Consider the following 27,975-nt stretch of genomic DNA (forward strand, 5'->3'; position numbering starts at 1 on the left):
CAATAAAGTTAGTTAATTCATTATGTAATCGTATCGAATACCACTCGAGCAAACGAAAATATTCGATTATACTAACCTCCTCACTCGACGTATATCCTTAAAACACCACTCCAGCTACGCTGTCGTGGTGTTTCGCAGAATACGTCTCGTGACTCGGAAGTATAATCGAATATTTTCTATGCTCTTGTGATATTATAACTGATTATATGTGACTTCTTTCAAATTAAGTACGCATTATTGCCAACTTTTTATTAGAGATTCAAAATTGAATAAAATAAATCACATTCATAGATTAAAGAGAATCACTACCTCCATCGAGTTGTCAGCAGGTTATAAAATAGAGATGGGGTCTAAACAAGTCACACTTGATTTTACTTTAGGAATTTATTTCACCAGTTGTTTCATAGATTCGCCACTTCAATAATCAAACATATGTTCTTGGTTAGTTTTCTAGTCTTTCTTGGATGTTTCATCACACTGCAAATTAAAATTTTAAGGGAAGATAGGGAAATATGAGTAGAACAATGCATATTTACACTGGGAAAAATATTTTCCAATCATTATTTATACCCCTTTTCGGACCGCTTCTGACCGCTGACCCACAAAGATTTGTCGAGAGCGAATCTTGATAACCGTATTGTTCAGTCACTAACCTAGTTTTTACTGCCTTTTTAATGCGTAGTGAATAACAAAGAATAAACAGATCTTTTTACCTAGACGCATGAATGAATAAGATATTTTTGTACTACATATTAAATATTAACAAATATTATTTATTTGTTAATAAAAACAACTGTATAAGAATAATAATTGTTTTCCAATGTTAGATTATTACAATTTAGTATTTTTAATATTTATGCAGGCACCAGTGAGTCTCCCATATCTATAATCAAAAGTCAACGCCTACTGAGATGTAGCCCTCTCAATGTAGTACCGCCAAAGAATGTTCATTTAACTTTAAAACGGTTTGCGCTTGAGACTTTTTACTTGATACAGGTACATCTTTACACTGTAAAAAAAATTAAATTCACTCAGTTTTACTTAATAATGTATCAATTTCTGTCTACACCCGATTGAGTGAAATTTTCACTGATGAGTACAACTAAAATTTTATGAGTGAAACTACTACAACAGAAGTGAGCGAATTTTACTCAAAGTGAGTGACTTTTGACTCTATTCTGAGTACGCAAAAAAATTAAGAGTTGACTTTTTTTCTAATATGATTTAAATTTAACTAGGTACACTGTAAATAGATCGGTCTGAGTGAAAACTGAATGAATCCATTGAGTGAAATTATTGAGTACATTTTCAGTCAATATTGGGCATTTTGATAATTTTACACATTTTTGATTATATTTGAATTAAAAACTGATAGTTTCACTTAAAATTTTAGTTGTATCTACTCTTACCAATAGAGGAAAATTTCACTCAATCGGGTGGACATAAATTGATACATTTATTGAATGAAATTGAGTGAAAATAAGTCCAATTTTTTTTACAGTATATTATTGAGTAATTTTGTACTATGAAAATTTCCAAGGGGTAAGACGCCTCAGAGCTCCCCGCGCACCAGACGCTGCTGCTGCCATTTCTTTAATATTTGGAGTTGTTTTGCACCACTTTATATTCTCTTCAAATTTTGTAATAAAGTCATAAAATACTAAGCTGCCACAGTGGTTCCTACACAGAACGAATAGATTGCCATAACCTACAGGGTGTTAAAAAAAGAGTGTAAAATATTTCAGGAGGTAATAGTATGAACCAAAATAAGCAGAAAAGTCTTAATAAACATGGGTCCGCAAAGTAACGGTTGCGGAGATATGGACCACTATTCGTTTTTCAAACATTTTATTTTATTAGGAATAAACCGACAAAGGAAGCTTTTAACAAACAAAAAAACAAAGTTACAGAAGATGTTCAAAGTGCCCTCCGTCCATTTTCAAGCAGGCACGACATCTTCGTCTCAACGATATTCAAACTCTTTCGAAAACACCCTCCTTGGTTTGGATTTCTTGACACTTTTGATTAATCCGTAGCTGCAGCTTTTCCAGGCTATTTACAGGAGTACCATACACTAATGTCTTCAAATATCCCCAAACAAAGAAATCTAGAGGGTTCAGATCAGGCGATCTTGGAGGCCATAAAACAGGTCCGGCCCTTCCTACCCATCAATGTGGAAAAGTTTGGTGTAAATGCTCTCTAACGGCCATGGAAAAATGAGCTGGAGCACCATCATGCTGTAACCATATTTGTTGCCTCTGATTCAAAGGAATGTCTTCCAAAAATTCATACAGTGTGTTCTGCAGAAAGTTGAGGTAAGCAGCGCCTGTTAATTGGTTTGGTAAAACAACAGGACCTAGAAACCTGTCACCTACAATATCTATCCAAATGTTTAATGAAAAACGTGCCTGATGTCCAGATTCTATTAGAGCATGAGGATTTTCGTCGGCCCAAATATGCGTATTGTGGAAATTAAACACTCCATTTCTTGTGAACCCGGCCTCACAGTAAAAAGAATGTTTGCAAGAAAACGAGGGTCTTCAGCATCATGACGTAGAAACCAGCGACAAAAAACCAAACGTGCTTGATGATCATTTATTGGATTTAAGGCCTGTACTCGTTGCACATGGTATGGATAAAGCAGTTGGTCGTGAAGGATTCTCCAAACAAGAGGACCACTAATTCCTACCTCGGCTGATACTCTCCACACACTCGTACCTGGATTCTGCTCTACCAGTGCTAGAATTTCTTCTTCTGCTCTAGAAGTGGATACCGACCTTGGTCTTCCGCATAAATGGCACTGTTTGCTCAAGGAACCGGTATCACGCAATCTTTGGTGAATTCTTCCAAACATGCGTTGTGAGGGAATCTGGCGATTTGGATAAGCGTCAACATAAAGACGTCGCGCTTCGGTGGCGTTCCCATTAGCACGACCATACATGAAATGCATGTCTGTTAATTCTGCGTTAGAGTAACCAGCCATAGCGAAAGAAAACTTGTGCACTGAGAACAACTGTCAAATACGTACTGTTTATTTCACTAAACATCAACCAACTATTATAAGAAAATACACAACGTTTTTGCAGATTAAAAAAAGGGGCTAAAAAACATAAAACATTCCATATCTCCGCAACCGTTACTTTGCGGACCCATGTATATTGAAACTTTTCTGCTTATTTTGGTTCATACTATTAACTCTTTAAATATTTTACACTCTTTTTTTAACACCCTGTATATTAATCGAGACTCAATATATTATTGTTTTTAATTATTGTAATCAAACCACTGCATTTAAACACAATTTTCAAAATAACCGGATTAACGGACACTTGTCTAGCACTACACGCCATACACCACGCCACAAGATGACCTAATGGGGATGATGGGATTAGTCAAAGACAACGCATGACAATCATAGCATGGGGTAGGATCGTTCAATAATGAGGACATTTACTCCGATTTAGGTACAACTGTACCAAATACGAGTTTGTCTGCAGAATGGTAACTATATTTGACTGAAAGGCGCTCAGTTTTACTTGAGTATATGAGTAAAATTATCAAAATGCTCAATATTGAGTGAAAATGTACTCTGTAATTTCACTCAGTGAATTCACTCTCGTACCTTTCTGCTTTCGATCACACCGATTTTTTACAGTGTAAAGTAGTTTGCTGTTTTGGTTGTCAAATGTGACAGTTTAAAATTTATTTGTTTATATACTTTCACAGACGGGTTAGATATCATATATTATTATGTGTCACAGATAACACCAAAATATTTATACATAATATTATTTCTTACTTCGTCACTGAGTATTCTTATTAGCACACATATGTTTAATACTTTCTCATACTTTCATGTTGTAGTTATCTACTTATTCTTGGTTCACATGAACTGCTGAAACAAGGATTTTGCAAGAATCTCACCTAGTAATTCCTATATCAGAAAAATTTACTTGTAAACTGATTCATAGAAAGAGAATATTCCACTCATTTGTTCTGGGATTATTTAACATTTTTTATTTAAAAAATCGAATGTAAATAGTTAATTCACGGAAACATTTTTTAAATTAATGCTGTCCGAAAACGAGTGACGTCATTACACTTAGATTCGATCTATACAAGGTGTCTCATAATTAGCTGCCAACCCTGAACAGGCCGATTCTATGATCAAAACTAAGTAAAAAAGTTCATATGAACATGGGTCCGGAATTGCTTCCTAAGGGCACAGGGACTCATTGAAGAGGGAGGAATGGAAATAATTTTTTTGCAATATCTCTCAAACGCGTTGTGATAAATGAATGAAATTTGGTATACACAGCTAAATTTTGATGAGCAATTTGATGGACTAATCCAGGGGTCGGCAACCTTTTTTGGCTGCGGGTTAAAATCAACCACAGTGTGAATATTAAAGGGACGTTTAGGTCAGTGATACATTTTATTAAGAAAATAATTACGATACGCTTTTAAACTTTAATTATTATTATAAAAACTAATAAAATTCTAATTATTATAAAAACAAACATAGTTGAATGAACTTTATTTATAAACGTTCTCTTCGATATTTACGTAAGGGACGAAAATGGCGCGGCGTGTATCGTTCTTTCAGCTGTAGCACATGTTCAGTAGCGGAGTGACGCATTACGCAGCTAAATAATTATTAAGCAGTTACCTAAGTGAAATAATAATTATTATTTAAAAAAATATATTGCCATGAACAAACAAAAAGCAAAAAAGAGGTTATTTCAAGCTTGACGTGCGCGCAAAAACAAAGTATCTATATTCAATTTTTTTTTATTCTCAAAATATTCGTTTCATGTTTATGTTTTATAATTTATTTTTATGTATTATACTTTTTTAGGAAATAAAGTGGGTCACTTGAAATTAGTAAATGGGTCACTCAGTGACCCGCCGGTCATAGGTTGCCGACCCCTGGACTAATCCATTTATTTCCACAAGGTCTATTGGGGTGGGTACGGGGGACCCTTGGTACTTTGCGTGTGTAACGTTTTCATCTTTGACTTTTTAACAAATTGGACAGCAAATTCCGTTTTCCTGAACTGTTTTACGTTAAATAGGTACTCTTGTTTCAAATCGTTATCTTTAACGGTTTCTGAGAAAATCGCTCTTGAATTAATCCCACTTTGGTCAATTTCATAGTAATTTAAACAAAAAATAATAATAATAATTTAATACGTAATCAGTAATACACATTATTGATGTAGAACAATTATGATATGATGATTTGTTTATGGCTTTTGCGATGGTAATGCTGCGCGGCAGAACGCGAGTACGGCAGAAGGTTTCCAAACAGAAGGCTGACATCAAGGAGGACATTCCTCACTGTATTCCGCAATTTAGCTGCAACCGTCACTTTTCGAAGGGATCATAAGATGGAAACTTAATTTTGATAACAGACAACAAGCTATTTTAAAAACTGTTCAAAAAACCCTCCACCTTCTCTGATACAAAGTCTTGCCCTACGTGTAACACTTCTCGAAGCTATTAAGATGCTAAAACGGTTTTGACGAATTTCATTGGCTGCATCATTGATACGCTGCAGCAATTCCTCACGGGTATCGACTTCGGTGGCGTAAACTTTTTGATTTAGATATCCCCAGAAAAAGAAGTCCAGCGGGGTTAGGTCGGGAGAACGCGGCGGCCAAGCTACCGGTCCGTGCCTCCCTATCCACCGTCCAGCGAAATTTTCGTTTAGGAAATTTAGAACATTGCGACCACTATGTGCCGGGGCTCCATCGTGTTGAAAAAACATGTTACGTCGTAAATTTAGAGGCAGATCATCGAGAATTTGGGGAAGATTTTCTTGAAGTAAGTTTAAATAAAGATTTGAATTGAGACGTTGTGGAATTTCAATAGGTCCAATCAGAGTGTCGTGAATTATTCCCGCCCATAAATTTATGGAAAACCGTTGCTGGAAGTTTGTTCTCCGAACAACATGTGGGTTCTCTTCTTCCCAATAATGAGAATTATGAAAATTTAATTTTCCATTTCGGGTAAAAGTAGCTTCGTCACACCACAAAATTTTGGAAGCTTGCTCGTTGTCCAGCGACAAAATCCAGCGACAAAATTGCATACGTGGCGCAAAATCTTCTGGTATCAAGCCATGTACACGTCGATAGTGATAGGCATGTAGACCTTGTCGCTTTAATATTCTTCCAACCTGAAATGTTAGTAGCACATCTAATCAATTCTGTTAAGGAAATCTTTAAGATATGTAGTACCGTTGGCCGAGGAACATTTATTTGCCTTGAAATGTTCCGTATGCTAGTCGTAGGATCTTGTTCAATAGCGTCAAGGACCTCCGCTTCCCTATTAATCCTGGGACGTCCTTGACCCGGTGCCTTTCGAAAAGTGGCGGTTGCAGCTAAGTTGCGGAATACCGTAGGGAATGTCCTCCTTGATGGCAGCCTTCGGTTTGGAAACCTTCTCCCGTACTCGCGTTCTGCCGCTGCAGCATTACCATCGCAAAAGCCATAAATAAATATCATATCAACTAACTCTTGTCCCGTAAACTCTTCCATTTTTTTCGCTTAGAACTATTAAATTGGCAATCGGGTTGACAATACTTTGACATAAGAATACCTTGATAATTTTGTTTAAATTACTATGAAATTGACCAAAGTGGGATTAATTCAAGAGCGATTTTCTCAGAAACCGTTAAAGATAACGATTTGAAACAAGAGTACCTTTTTAACGTAAAACAGTTCGGGAAAACGGAATTTGCTGTCCAATTTGTTAAAAAGTCAAAGATGAAAAAGTTACACACGCAAAGTACCAAGGGCCCCCCCGTACCCACCCCAATGGACCTTGTGGAAATAAATGGATTAGTCCATCAAATTGCTCATCAAAATTTAGCTGTGTATACCAAAATTCATTCATTTATCACAACGCGATTGAGAGATATTGCAAAAAAATGATTTCCATTCCTCCCTCTCCAATGGGTCCCTGTGCCCTTAGGAAGCATTTCCGGATCCATGTTCATATGAACTTTTTTACTTAGATTTGATCATAGAATCGGCATGTTCAGGGTTGGCAGCTAATTATGAGACAACCTGTATTATAGAGTCGCTCATGCTCTAATATTAATAGGCTATTCTTTCAAACTTCAGTCCGTCATCGATCATTTGTACAGTTATGTAACAGAATCCACTACTAAATATTTTAGAAACTTTTCATCTTCAATTAAATAACAATGGAGGGTATAATGTTCGTCTTTACTTTTTCTTGCTATTGAACATATTTATTTGTAAATAAACTGTTTCACAGGTTGCAAAATGGAAGTAATATAATATACTATATTGGAAAAAAAACAAACAAGTTTAAACATATCACTCCAATACTTGTTATGAATTCATCACATAAAATGTAAAGAAGAACTTTGTAACAAGTCTGTTCGGACTTTTTCTAGATGTTATGTTCGTGATTGTCGTGAATTTTCCCATAGAACTGGTGAGGTTTAGCTTAGCCAATATAAATAGACAATCAAAACTGCCGTGAACAATTTTTATTTAATTTTATTAGTGCCTGTTTTGATCTTCATAATGACAGTGAATTGATTATTTTAGGCGACTTCAATATTCCAACATATGTAAATTATGTAAGTAGTAATTATTTTTGTGATAAATATGTTGAACACATTGACAATTTTAGTGATTTTCTTGGGCTAACTCAATATAATTGCATTTTAAATACTCACAGGAGAATCTTGGACTTAATATTTTCTAGATCAATTTTATCTATTGCTGGAACTGATTTTCGTCTTCTAAATGAAGACCCACATCATCCGGCGCTCGACATAAAACTTCCCATCAATATTAATACAGAAACTTTTACTAACAATCGAATTGCTAGATATAATTTCAGGAAAGCGGATTTTCCCTCATTGTATAATGACATTCTTAATACTGATTGGAGTAAGTTATTTTTATACAAAGATGTGAATGAAGCCTGTAGCTATATTTATAACATTTTAGATACAATTTTTTCCAAATCTATTCCAAAAACCATTCCAAATAATAATCATTATCCACCTTTCTTCACTGGTAGTATAATTAGAGGTATAAAAAAAAAATCTAAACTTTGGAGGTTATATAACAATAACGGTGATATAGCCACATATAAGGAATATAAAATAGTGAGGGCTAGTATTAAAAATCAAATACGTATTGCTCATAGGGCACATTTACAAGTAATTGAGCAGCAATTGCAATCAAATCCTAGTCAGTTTTGGTCTTATATTAATACCAGTTTTTCTCTTAATAACGTGAATCAACAACTTGATTCAAATTAAGTTGCCCTATCTTTTCGGACGATGTGGTTTTAAGTGCTTTAAAAAAATTCAAACCTAAAATAACATCAAGGCCGGATGAAATTCCGGCGTTTTTGCTAAAAGATTGTGCTAACGTTTTATATAAGCCTTTAACGTTCATTTTCAACTTATCACTAGGTTCTTTAGTATTTCCTACACGATGGAAACAGTCAAAGATTTGTCCTATTTTTAAAAAAGATGACAAAACTCTAATTGAGAATTACAGGCCGGTAGAAATCTTATCCAATTTTAGCAAATTATTTGAAATTGTTTTATATGAATACATGGCTTTTAATTTTAAATCTCTGATTTCTCCAAATCAACATGGCTTCACGACAGGTAGGTCCACAGTATCAAATTTAGTATGTTTTAATCAGCATGTATCAGAAGTCTTAGACACGGGAGGTCAGATTGACGTTATTTATACTGATCTGTCTAAAGCGTTTGACAGACTTGACCATGGTTTGTTACTGGAAAAATTATTTTCTTATGGCTTAACACTAAATTTTACTCATTTTCTGCAGTCCTATTTGTCTCATAGAATATTACATGTTCAGTACCGTGGTTTCAAGTCTGTTAATATACACGCAACGTCAGGTGTCCCTCAAGGTTCGGTTTTAGGACCACTTTTGTTTAATTTATTCATAAACGACATAAATATGAGTATTGACAGTAATACATTATTGTATGCAGATGACCTAAAATTGTTAAGGAGTATCGAAAACGTCGAGGACTGTTTGAAACTGCAATCTGATCTATCGACGGTTAACTCTTGGTGTGACACTAACTCCCTGCCACTTAATATCAAAAAATGTTTTTGTTTGTCATTTTCCAGAAAAACCAATTTTAATTCTATTAAGCATGCATATAACATTGATACTGTATGTTTAACAAAATGTGACCAATTTAAGTATTTAGGTGTTTTGTTCGACTCCAGACTAAGTTTTGCTAATCATATTAATGTGATTACCAAAAGTGCCTATAAATCTCTTGGATTTATCATTCGCAACTCTAAACAGTTTTCGGTGAACACTGTTAAACTGCTTTATTATTCACTGGTTCGTTCTAAACTTGAATGTGGTATGGAATCCAGGCTATGAAGTTCATAAAAACAGTATAGAAAAGATTCAGAGGCAATTTCTTAAATACTTAAGTTTCAAATCTGATAATACCTATCCACCTCGCGGAATCCCTCAATCCGAACTATTAACCAGGTTTCAACTTAATGACTTAGCTCAAAGAAGGTTATATTTTTCTGTTTTGTTTCTGTTTAAGCTTGTAAATGGGATGATTGGTTGTAGGGAATTACTAGAGTATTTGAATTTTAATATTTTGGGATGTAGAACTCGCTACATTTATTTATTTTCTTTGAAAACACCAACAAATATTCTTCAATTTTCTCCAATAAATGTTATGTGCTCGAATTATCATCGTTATCAGGATCATCTTGATATTTTTTGTTGTAATGCTCCCAGTATTAAAAGATGTATCCTCGATAGTTAAGTTAAGTCGCTATTTTTGTGTATTTATATATAGTGTGTATTTTCTATTTGTGTTTTAATTATGTTAATGCAATGTTATCTGTTTTTTTTTAAATCTGTATTATACCTGCCTTATAATTGGGCTCCGTCCCGTCTTGGCAGTTATTTCCAACTAAATAAATAAATAAATAAATAAATTTTACGAAGAAAAAAAATCTGGGAAAAGCATAGGATATTTATATGAATACGAGTATCACATAATTGGGACACCAAACAAGTGATACAGATTTAAGTTTTTTTTACAAAGGTATAACAAAGGTAGTGTTTATACTAAAAAAAACAGTGTTCTAAGTGCGTTATAGGAAATAGTTTCGATATACGGGAAAAAAGTTAGTTGCGGATCGAAGATAACATCATAAGTTTATGATATTTACATTACGAATAAAAATTGGAGGAGATAATTTGCAAATGACAATGAAATGACATAACGTTATACCTACTTTGCAGTATTGTGTGGTAGTCTATTTAAGGTTTTGACAGTGGCAATAATTTTAAAATTAAATAGGTACATCTAATGCATCTATTATGCTGTTTACAAATATATTAAATAATAATGGTCACAGAATGGAAGCCTCACGTACAACGGAAGGAGCTAGAAATTCAATAGATTTAAGTAAATTGAGAAAACTTATATCAGAAAACAGTTAACGAACCTGTCTAACATTAGATATGTCTGATTTATCGCCTCTTTTTATATATTGGATAAACCTTAAACCTTCATTTGTTCTTATTGTGAATGTCATCAGACACTGTGGTCATTTTATTTATAAGCTTTTTTTATAGTACGTTTGATATCTACTTCATTGGAACATAAAATCTCGATATTTAAATTGTTAAAGTATAAGTTATTTGTAACCACGTCTCATCATCGTTTAAATACGAACCACTCAAAAAGTTTGCAAATGCTTTCAAGATAATCATGTGCAGAACTTAAGGATCTTCCTGTAAAATGAATCTGATTTGTGATGTTGGTGACACCTTTTTTATTATTTATAGTCGTTCAAAATTTAAATGTTGTAAATGCATAAACATAAACATCACTTTTTTATATTTGTCCCATATTTTGTACTAAAAATAGTTGTTTTTATTACCGATTGAAGGACCGAAGCGGTCTCGAAATCGGCAAAATATATATGTTTTTTTTTATTATACAATTTTAATGATTTCTTCTTTGCTTTTGTACTTTTACTTTACTTTAAAATATCTTAAGTTAATTCATATCGAATTTAACAATTCTCCTAAAATTATTATTAGAAATTATCCCTTTTCTCGTTTCTAACATTACCGCTTCGACAAAAATAAACCCGCCTCACAATAGACGAGCTGACCTATTTCTGCATTTTATAGATTGCTTTTCCAAGTGGCCCTCTTTCTGAATTGGTTATAGATAATTTAATTGAAAGTCTAAACTACTTAATTATTTAAATATGTCAGGTATCTGTTTTTTTTTTCCTTAATAGATTATTTTTACTTTACTTTAGCTTGAATAGTCATTGTTTCCTGCACTATCATAATTTATTAACGAAATAGCTTGTCTTCGAAGTTGCTTTTCAGCATGCCTCACTGTTGTCGTTAAAGAGCCACATGGGCCTTTATCAGATAAGGATTTTATGAAACTTTTACACTTGATTTGAATTAACTTGATACCTTTTAAAGTATTGGATGTTCCAAAATTCACGCAAGATTTGAATTTCGCGCCATTTGTGTAGGAAAGCGTTGTGAAAAACAAAGACAGCATGACAACTGACAGTTCAGGGCTATTAAAAATGGAGAGCTACACGGAAGAATAACACGTTTTCAATGTCAAGCAATATTTTAAAAATAATGAAGGTTTGGCAACTACAGTTCGCAATTATTTTTCGCATCTCCGTTCTTCTATGATTCATGTTGGTAGGTCTCACTTATACATGACGCGCGCACAGGTTTAAAGGAAAAAAGTGTTTCGTAACAGTCCGTTACTACTTTGATTGATAGCCAGCCAGTTGATTTATTTGTGCCTCACGTGCAGGTCCTATTTGTTTTGTGTATCATTGTGCTTTGTGTAGTGTATTTATACAAAAGAAAAGAATTTCCATGAATCCGATAAATCACACGTAAGGGAAATATTATATTAATTATCCATTTCAGATGAGAAGGTATTTCATTAAAATTTTTCTGTTAGCCGCCCTTGACTTGATAATACTAGCTCGTATACTATGGTACAGGCAGAGCAGAGTTTTTAGACTAATTGAAATGCAAATTCCACCTTAAGTGGATTGTCTAGCTTTAGCTGGTCATATTGTAGCTGTTTTTAAATTATTTTGACCGCGAACATTTGTTTGCAGAATATAGTCGTTTTAACCCTCTTAGTAGGGCGTGGCCGCTTTGTTTTTTTGCCCGTATTCCATGTGACATGTAGAGAGTGGTTTTCACTCCGCTTAAATGGAAAGTCTAGCTAGCCATATAGTAGTTGTTTTAACTACCTTGCCCGCAAACTTTTTGTTTGCCAAATATTTGGGGCAGAACGGTCATTTTGACCGTTTTAATAGGGCGTAGCCGCTTGTTTTTTTGCCCGCATTCCATATGACATGTAGAGAGTGGTTTTCACTCCGCTTAAATGGAAAGTCTAGCTAGCCATATTGTAGTTGTTTTAACTACCTTGCCCGCAAACCTTTTTGTTTGCCAAATATTTGGGGCAGTACGGTCGTTTTGACCGTCTTAATAGGGCGTAGCCGCTTGTTTTTTTGCCCGCATTCCATGTGACATGTCGAGAGTGGTTTTCACTCCCTTGAATGGAAAGTCTAGCTAGTTATATCGTAGTTGTTTTAACTACTTTGCCAGCAAACTTTTTGTTTGCCAAATATTTGGGGCAGTATACGGTCGTTTTGACTGTACTAAAAGGGCTTAGCAGTTTTTAGTGTTTTGACCACGGACAATTTGTTTGCAGAATATTTTGGGACACTATGCGATTGCTTTAATTCGACTAAATAAGGTCTAGTCGTATTGACCTTTTGTCTGCATTTCATGAAACCATGTAAAGTGTGGGTTTCACTCTTTTTACATGCAAAGTCTATCTATCTATCTCTAAGCATTTAGTAGTTATTTTAACCATGTCACCCATAACTTGTTTTAGACATTTGGGTGTAATTCTACTGCTATTTTTACCCTCTGCATACTATGGTATACACGCAAAGTGGATTTTTCGTTCTAAAGGCTTCCTATTATAATTTTGCCTTGCAATAATCTGCTTAAAGCTACATATTTTCAGAAGCAGTGATTGTACTATGTTCCTAAAAAAAAAAAATAATAATAATTGTACTTATGTACAAATATAATGCAATTTTTTTTTTAGAGATAGATCGGAGTTATGTACTTTACTCTTACGGGGTCTGACTCAAAATAGTGAGTTAGTATATACTAATACTCACCACTCCCTTTTAATTCTAACAAATATTAGAAATTTACAACTTTTTACAGATGAGAGTGAATTAGGTGCTCAACAAATTAATGTCGTATTTAGTACGAGTTCCTGGAGATAGTTACGTCATATTAAACAGTGTAAAAGGCGAGTAATAAAATTAAGAGAGTATACCAAAAAACAAAGGGGGAGGGGCGAAAATTGTGAGCAGTATGGATAAGAAGAGCGATGTGAAGAAGAGTTTACTGGTAAAAGGAGCCTTTGATGTAGATAAAACAAAATTATTGAAAATAGAGTACATGAAATCTAAAAATGAGTGCATTGTTTTGTCACTCAGTAGTACTATTCTACAATGAAACTTAATGTGAATTATACAAGCAGTTTTTCTAATAACACCTTATATATTTTATTTGATTAAAATAATCTATATAGATGTAGGTGTGTACATACATGTACGTATGTGTATATAAACAAAAAAAAAACATTCGATTACTAGGTATGGCACTATCATCAAACATGAGCATCAGAGTGACATGTTATTATAGAAAACTTAATTGAGCAACTCCTCTGTCTCTCTATAAGTATATAAAAAAAAAACGGGTTAAGTTTTGTTTTTTATACATACTGTTTCATTTATGACAAGTGTATGAAAAAATAGCAATTGAGGAGAGGACAAAATGATAAATGATAATAAGGGAACTTTCAATGAAGTATTAGGAAGCAATTACGTAACGAAACCTTAAATGAAGTATTAGGTCAGAAGAAGAGTAGCCTGATAGTATGAATAAAAATATTAATATTAACCAGAGTTACAACCTAAGAAGCATACGAAATTTATAAAAGTTAAAAAAATATATACACTGTAAGGAACATTTGACCTATTTTCACCCAATTTCATTCAATAATGTATCAATTTCTGTCCACTCGATTGAGTGAAATTTTCCTCTATTAGTATGAGTAAATACAACTAAAATTTTATGAGTAAAACTATCGGTTCAAATATTATCAAAAATGTGTAGAGTTGTCAAGGTGCCTAGTATTGACTGAAAATGTGTTCAATAATGTCACTCTATGGATTTCACTCATATAGATTTATTTACAGTGTATATCTAAGTATATGCCTGTACATATAAATATATAATTTATCAAGTATGGAATTTTGCTGATTGTGGTCAAACAAATCAAAAAGTTTGCATCTGTTAAGATGAACTACATGCCATTTGAAGGTATAATACACAAATTATATTAGTACAAGCAATATCGAAATAATACTATCTAAAAACTACATCAACGACAGACAAAATCAAAAGGATGTTTAGGAAGTTTAAAATATAAGTTCAGATATTTAATTGCTTCCTTTGGCTGAAAATTAATGTATAATCTAATTTGTCATGGACATATTAAACCAATTAGTAAAATGAATATAGCAACTGCATCTTACTTGGAAGAGGTATTTAATTAATGGTCATATATCAAAGCCATTCAGAGACAAAGTTGTAAAAAACGGCTTCCTTTAAGAATGTAACATACTGTAACTTTATAGCTATGTTCTTTGGGCTATGAATCAAAGAAAAATTTGGTTTTCACAAATCAAAGCAACAATTAATATCACACCTATATAACAAGTATACATCAAATATCACGAAATGGAACTACATTTATATGTGTCTTATAAGTACTATGTCAGTGGACTATACATTGACTTGAATTTGAATTAAAGTCCAAAGTAAAAATTTCGGTCATATTAATAGTTACTGAGTTACTGTTTTTTTCCCAATGGTACTCTATCTAAATTAGCTTGAAAATGTAAACCTATTGCTTCTCTTTTTTCTGTAATAATATTTAATATAGAAAGGGTTTAAATGTTGCACCCTCTTTATGTCATGAGTATCCGAGCATGCGCAGTCACCATCATTAAGCAAAAAAGGGGTGCAGCAATCTGCTTCCCTCAGGTCTTGTGACGCATTGTGCATGCTGTTAGTAGCAAAGTTTAATGGGGCTAGGGTTAGTACTAGTATTAATGGCTATAATCTTTCTGATATCCTGAGGTGATAAAAATTGTATCCCCAGGAATTCGTGATTTATCATCATTAAGCATTCATAGTATCAAAGAATGTCTATATAATCCTCGTGAATGTATAATCTGTACTTTACGCCAGTCCTCAGTTAAAACCTAAAAAGCTGCAAGTATCTCCACATTACCAAATTGGTAAAGGAGCGACGATGTTCCATAAACAAAAAAAAAGAATGTATACACGTGTAAATATATTTATTTTTCTTTATGAATTACTTTGGTTTGGAGACCACAATAAAACATCGATATCACCATAATTTTTGGTCGATATAGAAATAAAAAAAAGACATTATGCTTGCTACCAAATATATGTAAATATAAGATTGGTGTACTTACATAAAAGAATTTAAAACATTATCTACTTTGTTTGAAAAGCAACACTCTTATTCCGCCCTTAATAATTACTAAAATTATCCTATAAATTAAGTTTATTGCGAAAACCTACAGCAAGTATTCCGTGACTTGAAATCCTAACCTGGTTCTACATCTTTTGTGAAAAATATAATTTTGAAAATGCTACCATTTGTAAAAAGATATAAAACTTAAACTCGTTTCACTCCTTACTTTTGCGTAAGCAGATGGAGTATAAACAATTTGGAAAATATAACAGTTTCAAGTCAAAAGTATAACTGAAAGAGAAATTTCAGAAAGATCTTTTGTCGAACTCTATAGTAAAAAATAGTATTTTTCTAATATTTTCTTATTATAAAATGAACCGGAATTGTGCATTATTGCAACATTGTTCTTCGAAACGAAAATATTGAACTAGGCATAACAAAATATGTGTGTACATATGTATGTACGTGTATATCTGTATATATATGTATATAATATATGATATATAGTATAGTCTATATGATATACAGAAAGTGGTATATGGTGTATGGTATACATAATTTGATGTATAATATGTAATATATAATGTATGATATATAATAAGTAATATATGGTCAATAATAAAGGAAAACCGAAAACAAAAAAAAATTGTTTTAAAAACTAATTTAGATCAAATATGAAAACAGTAAGCAGAAGAAGCCACTAATTCTTCTGATTATCATAATTTGATAAAATATAAGTACTTCTTATTTTACTTGAGAAACTTTTATCATAAAACTATAAAATAGCGCATAATTTAGAAACTTTTTTGACTGCACTTAATCGCGCTAATTGTTTACTCTAAACATCTACCAACATAAATCATAGAATAACGGAGATGCGAAAAATAATTGTAAGATTCGATCGACTTACCTGTAAGGAAGATCAATCTCAATTATTTGAGCATCGTAGTTCTTCTATGATGGAGCCCACCCGCCACTCTTTTTTTTTACCCACAGCGCGATTGGTTCGGTCACAAAATGAACTGGCTGGCTATCAATCAAAGTAGTAACGGACTGTTACGAAACACTTTTTTCCTTTAAACCTGTGCGCGCGTCATGTATAAGTGAGACCTACCAACATGAATCATAGAAGAACTACGATGCTCAAATAATTGAGATTGATCTTCCTTACAGGTAAGTCGATCGAATCTTACAATTTTACATGCTTACAAAATTCAATTGACTCAAGATCTGAAGCCTACTGACCACGCAGAGCGAAAAGCGTGGCTCATTTTTATCTTGATGGCTTCGTTAATGGACAAAATTGTCGCATTTGGGGTTAAGAAAATCCACGAGTGATTGTTGAGAAACGAATGCATCCACAACGTGTCACTCTTTGGTGCGGACCATTCTTCTTCGAAAATGCGACTGGTCAGTGGTCAGGCAATAACAGTTAATAGTGCTTGCTATCGGGACATGATAATCCAATTTTTTGTGCCTAAATTGCAAGATATATGGATGTAGATGGCATGTGGTTTCAACAAGACAGTATCACGTGGCAAACAGTCCGAGAAACAATTCAGTTACTGCATGAGTCGTTTTAGCGATTTATGCCAACAAGCCCACGACCACCTACGCTTTGAAGGCGGAAATTAAGCGCTGTATCAACGAAATTCAGCAGCATTTATGCAGAACGGTCATGGAAAATTTCGACAAAAGCGTGCGTATGTGCTAATAAAGCCGTGGAGGCCATTTACCCGATATGATATTCCATACATAACCTTATACTACATACTTCATGAATCAATAAAAAATATACAATTTTTAATTAATAACCTGTGATTTCTATCAAAATTACTTCTTGCGGGAAGTTTGGAAGACCTTTTATAAAGTAAAAGTACAAAAGCTAATATTAGAAATTTCTCTTTTTTTATAAATAATTGTATTGCATTTTATAAATAATTTAATATCTGTAAATATTCCAATATTCCAGTTTTAATAAAAGAAGCTAAAGAGACGAGGTTTTAGTGATACTAATTACTTACATCTACATATCCATATTTTACATTAAAAAAATCCTGAAGTGATTTTCCGAAGAACCACATCTATAAAAAAAATCTCAAGAGGGGAGGCATAGAAACTCTCTGGATGCTATTAGTTGGTTCAAAAATACATTTAGTAAGCTATTAATATATAAAACGATTCATTCAAATCATGTGTCCCAACAAAATTTTGAAGATGTGTTCTGACTTTAGGCGTTTTCTTGCACGTTTTTAGCAAATATATGGCACCTGATCCTATCGCTTAACTGTTTTTGGAACTTTGTAAGAAATATTGAAAATTTCTCCAGTGAGGATAGTTTCTACTCATCAGACGGAGCGCAAGTAGATAATACTTTAGATGTTTACTTGCACGTGTCCAGGAATGACAATGTACCTACTGAAATGAAATATAAAAGAAAGACCGCTAAATTGGCCGATAACTTCACGCGAAAATAAACTGACTGTTGAATAGTTTGGATGCCAAAAATTGGCTATGCTCATCTGTTATGGTTTATTGTGCGAGTTTATCTTTGTCAATGAAGTGACGTTAGAAAAAGAAATATATATGTTTTTTTTAGATTAATAACGTTTATATAGGTAGATTATTTATAGATTATTATTAATTAATATGAGTGAGATATATTTAACATATTTACTGGATATTACGGGTGTTATTTATCGCTAGACGGCGTTTTAGCAAAGCTGTTGATAAATTAAATGTTATTATTTATTAATCAATATCTTCTTTTTACCCCTGTAACTTTCTCTCTTTTAAATTTTTCGCGTATTGAAATAGATGATAAATATACTTATAATTTAAAATTATGGATTTGACGAAATGATTATAGTTTTATTTGACAGTATATTTGTGTCATCCGTACAGAAATGAGTATCGCACAAAGAGCCAATAAAAACGGTTGTGAGGACATAAATGAAAAATCGAAATTCGTGATCACCGCAGATTTCATAAAAACTGTGCGTGAATTCATTAAAGATCAGCCAAAATCTTCATTGAAATGTATGTAATTGGAATTAAGTATCTAAAAAAAAATCAATTTTGTCGGCATTTTGGCCGAACATTTGGGCTACCGAAAAGTGTTTGCACGGTTTGTTCCGTACAAGTTGACTGATGACCAAACATTAATTAAAATTCAACATTCGAAGCACACCATCGAGGAGGCCAAAAAAGCACAAAAATTTCGTTTACAACCTTGTGACTAGTGATGAAACGTGGTGTTTTCAATACGAAGTCCCGAGTGAAAAGGCACCAGCCGAGCCAAAACCCAAAAAATCTAGTTTGGATAAGTCAAAAGTGACAAAGATCTGTTTTACGATTCCTAGAGCATTGTCCACAAAGAGTTCGTTCCATAGGGGTGGTGTTTGTTGCACGATAAGGCGTCATCTCATCGATCGACACTTCTGACCAATTTTTTTTTACTAAAAATCGCACTTTAGCTGTCAACCACTTCCCGTATTTTCATGATTTGGCACCGTGCGACTTTTACTTTTTCAGAAACATGCATTTGTCGATGAAGCACGGGACCCATACCATTTTGTAGGGAATAATGTTTAGGCTCACAAAGCTAAAAAATTTCGGAAAAAAATTGCGAAATAAAAAATTATTATTAATATCCCAATTAAGTGATGCCGACCGTGAGATCTCGAAATCGGCATTTAGCTATTTAGCTCTATTTTAATTTTTCTCAAAATTTAAATTTAAATTAAATAAATTTAAATAGGTAGGTTAAATAACTACAAAGAAAATGTAATTTTGTCAAAAATGAAAAAAACGGCTGCTTGTATCCATCAGTTGGTTCTGAAAGTAAGTATTTTGCACAAATATGCTCAACGCTTTTAGAGATCTCAGGCTCGTTAACTCCTATTTTATATTTTTATTTCGCAAATTCCGTTCAAATTTTTTTCGTTATGTTATATGTTATAGAATCAGTATGGTTGTCCATGCTATGGTATGATTTCCATTTTCATATTCAAAATATGACCACATTAATTTTCATCATCCGTCATTGGCAGAAAATTTAATTTTTAAATATGCTTCTTTAAGACCACTGTACTCATGTAAGAGAATACAGACAACTTTAAACATTTAACATCAGAATTATTTACAATTTACTACATTTAGGACATTTAGATCACTAATGTGGCCACTTTAAATTTATGATTCAGTATTATTTAATAACTTATCAAAAAGCTTTTCTTCTGTAATTAATTAATTATACAATATTCCATATTAATTTCAGTTCTTCTGTGTCCCCCCTCATACAATTATCAGATCATTCTCTAGGTCTTGTATTGATCATATATTTATAAAGAATAAGTGTGAAAACTATAACTATGTACCAATTATTCTGGAGACTTGTGTGACTGACCATTTTTCCACTGCAGTGCAAATAATATCACCTGAAGCAAAAAATAAGATTAAAGTAAATAGAAATAAACAGTATTTGGATAAAAACAAACTTTTAAACTCGCTTGAAAAAGAAAACTGGAATAGCGTATATTCTACTCAAAATGTAGACGTAGCCACAGATTTGTTTATTGAAAAATTAATAAATTATATTACATTAAGTACAAAAAATATAAAAATAAAACACAGTAGCATAAAGAGAAACGAATGGATTACTTCTGGTCTAGTGAATTCAATTAATAAAAAGAAAACTCTATATAACATAATGAGAAATAATCCTAGTGTAGAAAATACTGATAACTACAAAGCATTTAGAAACAAACTTAGTTGCTTAATCAAAATAACAAAAAAACGATATTTTCAAAATAAAATAAATCAGAATAAAAATAATAACACAAACTTATGGAACTGTTTAAACAAATTATCTAAACAGCAGAAAAATCGTGACATAACAGAGATGAGGTTGACAGACGGAAGTATAAGTAAAGATAAAACTGAAATAGCTAATCAATTTGTTCAATATTTTACGGGTATAGGAGCGAACCTGGCGGAAAACATACTAAATAATAATAAAGAGAATGCCAAACCTATGAATAAAAATAACAGTACCATCAACTCATTTTTCTTAACTAACACAGATAGAACAGAGGTATTAGAAATTATTAATACTTTGAAAAATAAAAAGGCCCCTGGAATTGATACAATTAAAGTTGAAACGCTTAAATTAATTGCTAATCTAGTAGCTACTCCTTTAGCACATCTAATAAATGCTGCATTTGAGAAAGGTACGTGTCCAAGTTCTTTTAAAGTAGCTATTATCCAGCCTATTTATAAAAAAGGCGATGAGTTGAACATGGCTAATTATCGACCAATATCGCTAGTGTCTAATATAGCAAAGATCTTTGAGAAAATATTGAAGAAAAGAATCGTTAACTATCTAAACAAAAATACACTCTTGTCTGATAAGCAGTATGGGTTTAGAGATGGCAGATCGACGGAAGATGCAATAAGTTATGTAACATCTAATACTGCTAAAGCTATTGATGAAAAAAAACCAGCATTGTGCATTTTCGTCGATCTGACTAAGGCCTTTGATACTGTTGACCATGTTCAGCTTTTAGATGTTCTGGAGTCTATTGGATTTAGAGGGATCGCCTATAGTCTTATGAAAAGTTATCTATCAAACAGACAACAATGTGTAAGAATAAATGACACATACAGTGAATTCAAAACTGTAAGTTATGGTGTTCCGCAGGGTACGGTCTTGGGTCCGGTATTGTTCAATATCTATTTGAATGAACTATTTGAGTTGGAGGTGAGGGGTGATGTGGTGAGTTTTGCAGATGACACTGCAATTTTTTATAGGGCAAACGATTGGAGAGAGTTAAAACAATTGGCAGAGGAAGATTTTCTACAAATAACTAAATGGTTTAATAGGAAATTGCTAACTATCAGTATAGAAAAGACACATTACGTCCCTTTCACCTCTTACTCTAACAACTTACCACCTTACACTTCCTTGGAAATTTCTTCGAAAATAATTGTAACTGCAGTGTCTCATATTAAATATTTGGGTTTGTATATAGATAGACATCTGAAATGGCAGAAACATATTAATTATGTAACAAATAAAATTAGATGTATTTTGTATAAATTTAAATACTTCTCGAGTATTTTAGATGTGGGACAAATGCGAACACTGTACTATGCTCTAGTTGAGTCTCATCTCGTTTATGGCATCATTGCTTGGGGTGGGGCAGCCGACAGCTACATGTGTAAAGTGGAGGTTATACAAAAGTGGATAATTAAAATCATATATAAAAAATCATATACTTACCCAACGGAAAAAATATATATGGAAACACGTATATTGGACCCAAGACAACTATTTTTTCTGCGAATAGTNACATACAGTGAATTCAAAACTGTAAGTTATGGTGTTCCGCAGGGTGCGGTCTTGGGTCCGGTATTGTTCAATATCTATTTGGATGAACTATTTGAGTTGGAGGTGAGGGGTGATGTGGTGAGTTTTGCAGATGACACTGCAATTTTTTATAGGGCAAACGATTGGAGAGAATTAAAACAATTGGCAGAGGAAGGTTTTCTACAAATAACTAAATAGTTTAATAGAAAATTGCTAACTATCAGTATAGAAAAGACACATTACGTCCCTTTCACCTCTTACTCTAACAACTTACCACCTTACACTTCCTTGGAAATTTCTTCGAAAATAATTGTNACCTAACGCTTTCATTTATGCACCCTGAAATACCGCAGGGGCATTGGCCAACCCAAACGGTATACGTAAATAATCGTAATGACCCACCTTAGTACAAAATGAACACGTGACTTGATTACTAGTACTTAGTCCAGCAACAGTTTCATTGCTAACTGAATTTCTAATCTGATTCTGACTTCTCTTGTCACATTGGCTTCTAACATGCCCTAATTTACCGCATGCATGACATTTGATATTTTTACGGTTGTTACCTAGTGATTCAAAGAACTTTCGTTTTTTAAACGAACTCCTTGACGAACTCATTTCAAAACTAGTGTCAATATCATCTCACGCCCTTTTTGTATAAGCATTTAAATAAGTGAGCAGTTCTGAAATCGTTTTACAGTCCCTTGACATCGTGGCGTCGCGAACATGTGATTCTCTAATGCCATGAACAATTATCTCTACAAGACCTTGTTCTTGCCAAGACACGCGCAAATTTCTCATTACATTGACTACTATCAAAATTAGCTGCCTCACTTAAAAAACGACCCAAATTACGACGGGGCGGAAAAACGTCAGTAAATTCTCTTTTGAAAGTATTCCAATCTCTTACCTCAGGTTTCCATTCGTCAAACCCCTTACGTGCATTTTGAAACATACACCGGCCCAGTCGTATTAAGATTTCCACATCAGACCAAGACAATTCAATTTTTATCTTTTCCACTTGCCTAGCCATTTTGCTGCGTCATCCGTTTCCGGGTGAAAGATGGGAAGATTCACTTGAACAAGGGCTGGTTTGTTGGCCTTTAAAGCCTTCACAAGCTCGGACACCAACTCCTCCACCTTCTTCATTCCCAGTATACTCAGAATACACACTACTGCGAAAGGAACTGAGTCACGATCCCACTTCTGAAGTTAGATTATATTTAGATATCGAATTAATTATTCAATTTATATGTCAAGCAATGACATTAATCACTTGTCCATTTAGATTTTTATAACACTTTATTTAATACTTCAGAACATATGTTTGTCTCCAAATTTGAGTTCAACAAGCTTCTCCAGATCAATTTGGTAGGACTGTTACCAGCAATTACAAGCAAAAACCAATACTAAGCGGCCAAGTAAACCAGGCAGACCTCGCTCTCTCAAAAATGTAAAGAACTGACTGGCGGCGGCTTTTCGATGTAGACCTACTACGTTTAACGAACATCATATTTCTAACACGGCCTTCCTGACAGGAACTTCGTTCTCGAAGTTATCTGTCAATTATAAACAAAACAGCAATTCGTTGAATTTGGCAATGTTTTGATTTCAATACTCTCAACATTCACAGTTCTCACTCATAAAATGAATCAAAACATTTCTCAAGTAATTGCTGAAATTTAACTTACACGGTTTTCACTTTCAGCTTATGTCACACATACTACGTGACTTTTGTCAGCTTTTGTCAAGTTAATCAGAAGTCATTCGTTTCATTTATTGATGTGCTTTGACCTGCCACAAGTTATTCAGTATTAAGCTATAGATCCAATTTAAATTGCAACTAGAATTTTAGCTTTCCCTTGGAAATCAAATTAAACCAACGTGAATACAACACACTTCATTCACACAATTTTACATGGATACAACAGTTTTGCTGTTCCATCAGCATCTGCGTCGCTGACGTGATTTGATACATAACTGTACGGAAAACTGCTCTAACAAATTAGAAAACTTTTTCGTTGCTTTTTTTAAGTGTTAAGAAACTAATGTTCCGTCAGGCTTTTGCGACACTGACGTGCTTACGATTTGCATTCGATGTTCCGTCACGTTCTACGACGTTGACGTGCTTTAATGGTTATAGTCGATGTTCCATCAGGTTCTGCGACGCTGATGTGTTTCAATGCTTACAATCGATGTTCCATCAGGTTCTGCGACGCTGATGTGTTTCAACGCTTACAATCGATGTTCCATCAGGTTCTGCGACACTGATGTGCTTTAAAATCATACCAGATGTTCCGCCAGGTTCTGTGACACTGACGTGATTAGTTCCGCCAGGTTCTGCGACATTGACGTGATTACCCAATGTCTATTATTCCGTCAGGTTCTGCGACGCTGACGTGAAATTACTCAACAATCGTAATTAAATTGTAATTAATCATAGATGGGTCTGAATACTTACAATTACTATGCCATGGTTTCGCAAGCTTCTAATAAAGAAAACAAGTAATCCATGTCAGTCTCTATCGACCATTCCGAGGGCCAACTACGTAATTGCTCTTTGGCGGCCTTCGTGATTAAGTTTTCCCCAATCGTCGAATTTCATATCGCCCTTCTTGTGTAATTCCATCGATTTCATACGGTCCCAAATGTTTATAATTTAGTTTGCTTTTATGAATGGTGGAATCTCTATGCACTAATACAATATCGCCCACTTCAAACTGGCGATCGTCTCGTCGTTTAGCATTTTGAACCAAATATTGAATCAAAGGAGTTGCAGCTTTTATGCCTAATAAAGTCATCCTTATTGATTTTTGAAAAGTGGTATTTAACACAAGTTGAATTTTCCAAAGACTGTTCGACCATTCTGACTTAATATCTGTCTCTATACGCAATAAATTCATAATTTTTCGCATATACCTTTCAACTTGCCCGTTACCACGGTGTACGTCAGGAGTTACATAGTGATAACTAACTCCCCACGAATCAAGATATCGTGCGATCTCTAAACTTTGAAAATTTCACCCTGCGTCAGTAACTATCAACTTAGATGCTCCAAATAACGAAAATAAATAATTGACTTTTGGTTTCTTTAGATGTCACAGTCTTCAGTGGCAACAATAAACAGTACTTTGTAAATGCATCGATTAACACAAGAACATGTTTATAACCGTCCGGAGAAACGCTTAGTGGGCCTAAATAATCTACATGTACGGTATGAAAAGGCTCATCGGGTTTAGTTATGGGTTCAACATAGCCTTGCAAAGGACATGTACGTGTTTTCTTTACTGCGTACACCAAACAATGTTTAACGTAATTATTGACAAAATTTGGAATTCTGGGAAACCAAAAATGCTGTTTTATGCTTTCCAAAGTTTTCTCGGGGCCAATATGACACTGTTCGTCATGGAAAATTCGTAATAACCCTAAACGATTTTGCCTTGGCACAACCCATCTCAATATTTTAGTTCCGTCTGATAGAATTTCTTGATGCAGGAGCATCCCATTCTTTTCTACGTATTGCTTAGAATCTAATTTTCCTTCAAGTAATAAATTTAACATGTTTTTGGTTTCAGCGTTACCTCTTTGTGCAATGCGCAACCAATCATCATGAGCGACTCGACGTACATCTACTGGAGGATTCCTACTTATAAAATCTACATGTGGTAATGAACTTCCTTTACGGTACACTAGAGTAAAGTTAAAATCTTGCATATAAGACTACCATCGGGCTACGCGTGGTATCAACGACTTTTTATTTGCGGTTGATTTGACAGCATTACAATCAGGGACGATTGTGAAGTGAACGCCTAAAAGATAAATGCGAAAATGGTTTAGGGAATTAACTATGGCCAACGTCTCCAGCTCATATGAATGGTACTTTTCCTCTGTTGAGGTTGTTCGTTTACTAAAATAACCAACTACGCCAGTTTGACCGCCTCTTTTTTGCAACAAAATTCCTCCGTAACCAAGCGAACTCGCGTCGATGTGTAATTCAGTGGGTAAGTCAGGGTCAAAAATGGTTAATAAAGGTTCTTATATTAAATGTTTGATTACGTAATCGCAAGCTTCTTGCTGCTCCTTAACCCATAAAAATGGTTCGTTTTGTTTTATTAATTTTGTAATACAAGATGTAACCGAAGCAAAATTTAGAATGTACTTTCGAAAATAGCCTGCAAGTCCCATAAACTGTCGGACTTGTTTAACGGTTTTAGGTATTGGTGAATGCAGTAAAGCCTGAACTTTCTCTGGATCTGGACGTATACCCTCGGCAGAAATTTGACGTCCTAAATATATCACACTACTTTGTAAATATTTACATTTGGAAGCATTTAATGAAAATTCTGCTTTTTGTAAAGCTGTAAGAACTAATTTTAGAGACTTCATTCCCTCTTCAGGTGTGTTTGAAGGTATTAAAATATCGTCTAAGTACACTAGAGCTATGGTGTCTTTAAGGTCACCTAACGCTTTCATTTATGCACCCTGAAATACCGCAGGGGCATTGGCCAACCCAAACGGTATACGTAAATAATCGTAATGACCCACCTTAGTACAAAATGAACACGTGACTTGATTACTAGTACTTAGTCCAGCAACAGTTTCATTGCTAACTGAATTTCTAATCTGATTCTGACTTCTCTTGTCACATTGGCTTCTAACATGCCCTAATTTACCGCATGCATGACATTTGATATTTTTACGGTTGTTACCTAGTGATTCAAAGAACTTTCGTTTTTTAAACGAACTCCTTGACGAACTCATTTCAAAACTAGTGTCAATATCATCTCACGCCCTTTTTGTATAAGCATTTAAATAAGTGAGCAGTTCTGAAATCGTTTTACAGTCCCTTGACATCGTGGCGTCGCGAACATGTGATTCTCTAATGCCATGAACAATTATCTCTACAAGACCTTGTTCTTGCCAAGACACGCGCAAATTTCTCATTACATTGACTACTATCAAAATTAGCTGCCTCACTTAAAAAACGACCCAAATTACGACGGGGCGGAAAAACGTCAGTAAATTCTCTTTTGAAAGTATTCCAATCTCTTACCTCAGGTTTCCATTCGTCAAACCCCTTACGTGCATTTTGAAACATACACCGGCCCAGTCGTATTAAGATTTCCACATCAGACCAAGACAATTCAATTTTTATCTTTTCCACTTGCCTAGCCATTTTGCTGCGTCATCCGTTTCCGGGTGAAAGATGGGAAGATTCACTTGAACAAGGGCTGGTTTGTTGGCCTTTAAAGCCTTCACAAGCTCGGACACCAACTCCTCCACCTTCTTCATTCCCAGTATACTCAGAATACACACTACTGCGAAAGGAACTGAGTCACGATCCCACTTCTGAAGTTAGATTATATTTAGATATCGAATTAATTATTCAATTTATATGTCAAGCAATGACATTAATCACTTGTCCATTTAGATTTTTATAACACTTTATTTAATACTTCAGAACATATGTTTGTCTCCAAATTTTAGTTCAACAAGCTTCTAACATATATGTTATATGAAAATTTAACTGTATATATTTCAGACTTAGAATTATTTCAAACTATAATGCAACATTGTATTGTATAAAGATAAACATTAGAACAAAGGAGTATTGTCAAGTTGCCAAGGACTTCTAAGAAACTTAATTGTTTCTCATCAGCTTTTGCTGACTAAAAACTAACAAACTTATAAAAAGGCCTGGTAATAAAGCAATATCACCTTAGTTAGTCGTTGCATCGCCATATACACCTTAATTCATTGTCGCGTTGCCACACAACTCTGTGTCATATTAAAATAAGTAATTAAACTTAAAAATCGAAGTTCAAAGTAAAAACTCCCAGATTGTAAAAGATAGTGAAATAAACAAATTATTTGTAATAAAAAAAATAAAGTTTTTAAAAAGTTAAAAGTGATCCAAGCGATTTAACAT

General features: G+C 33.9%; 1 protein-coding gene across 1 annotated transcript in view; it reads left to right on the forward strand.

The window, feature by feature from the left end:
- The window catches only part of LOC108911557 (protein msta-like), a 43,140-nt gene that overhangs the window by 10,267 nt on the left and 4,898 nt on the right, over positions 1–27,975 (forward strand). The window lies entirely within an intron of this gene.

Source organism: Anoplophora glabripennis, unplaced genomic scaffold (assembly GCF_000390285.2).
Source record: "Anoplophora glabripennis isolate ALB-LARVAE unplaced genomic scaffold, Agla_2.0 scaffold587, whole genome shotgun sequence".
In the NCBI taxonomy this organism is placed as follows: Eukaryota; Metazoa; Arthropoda; class Insecta; order Coleoptera; family Cerambycidae; genus Anoplophora; species Anoplophora glabripennis.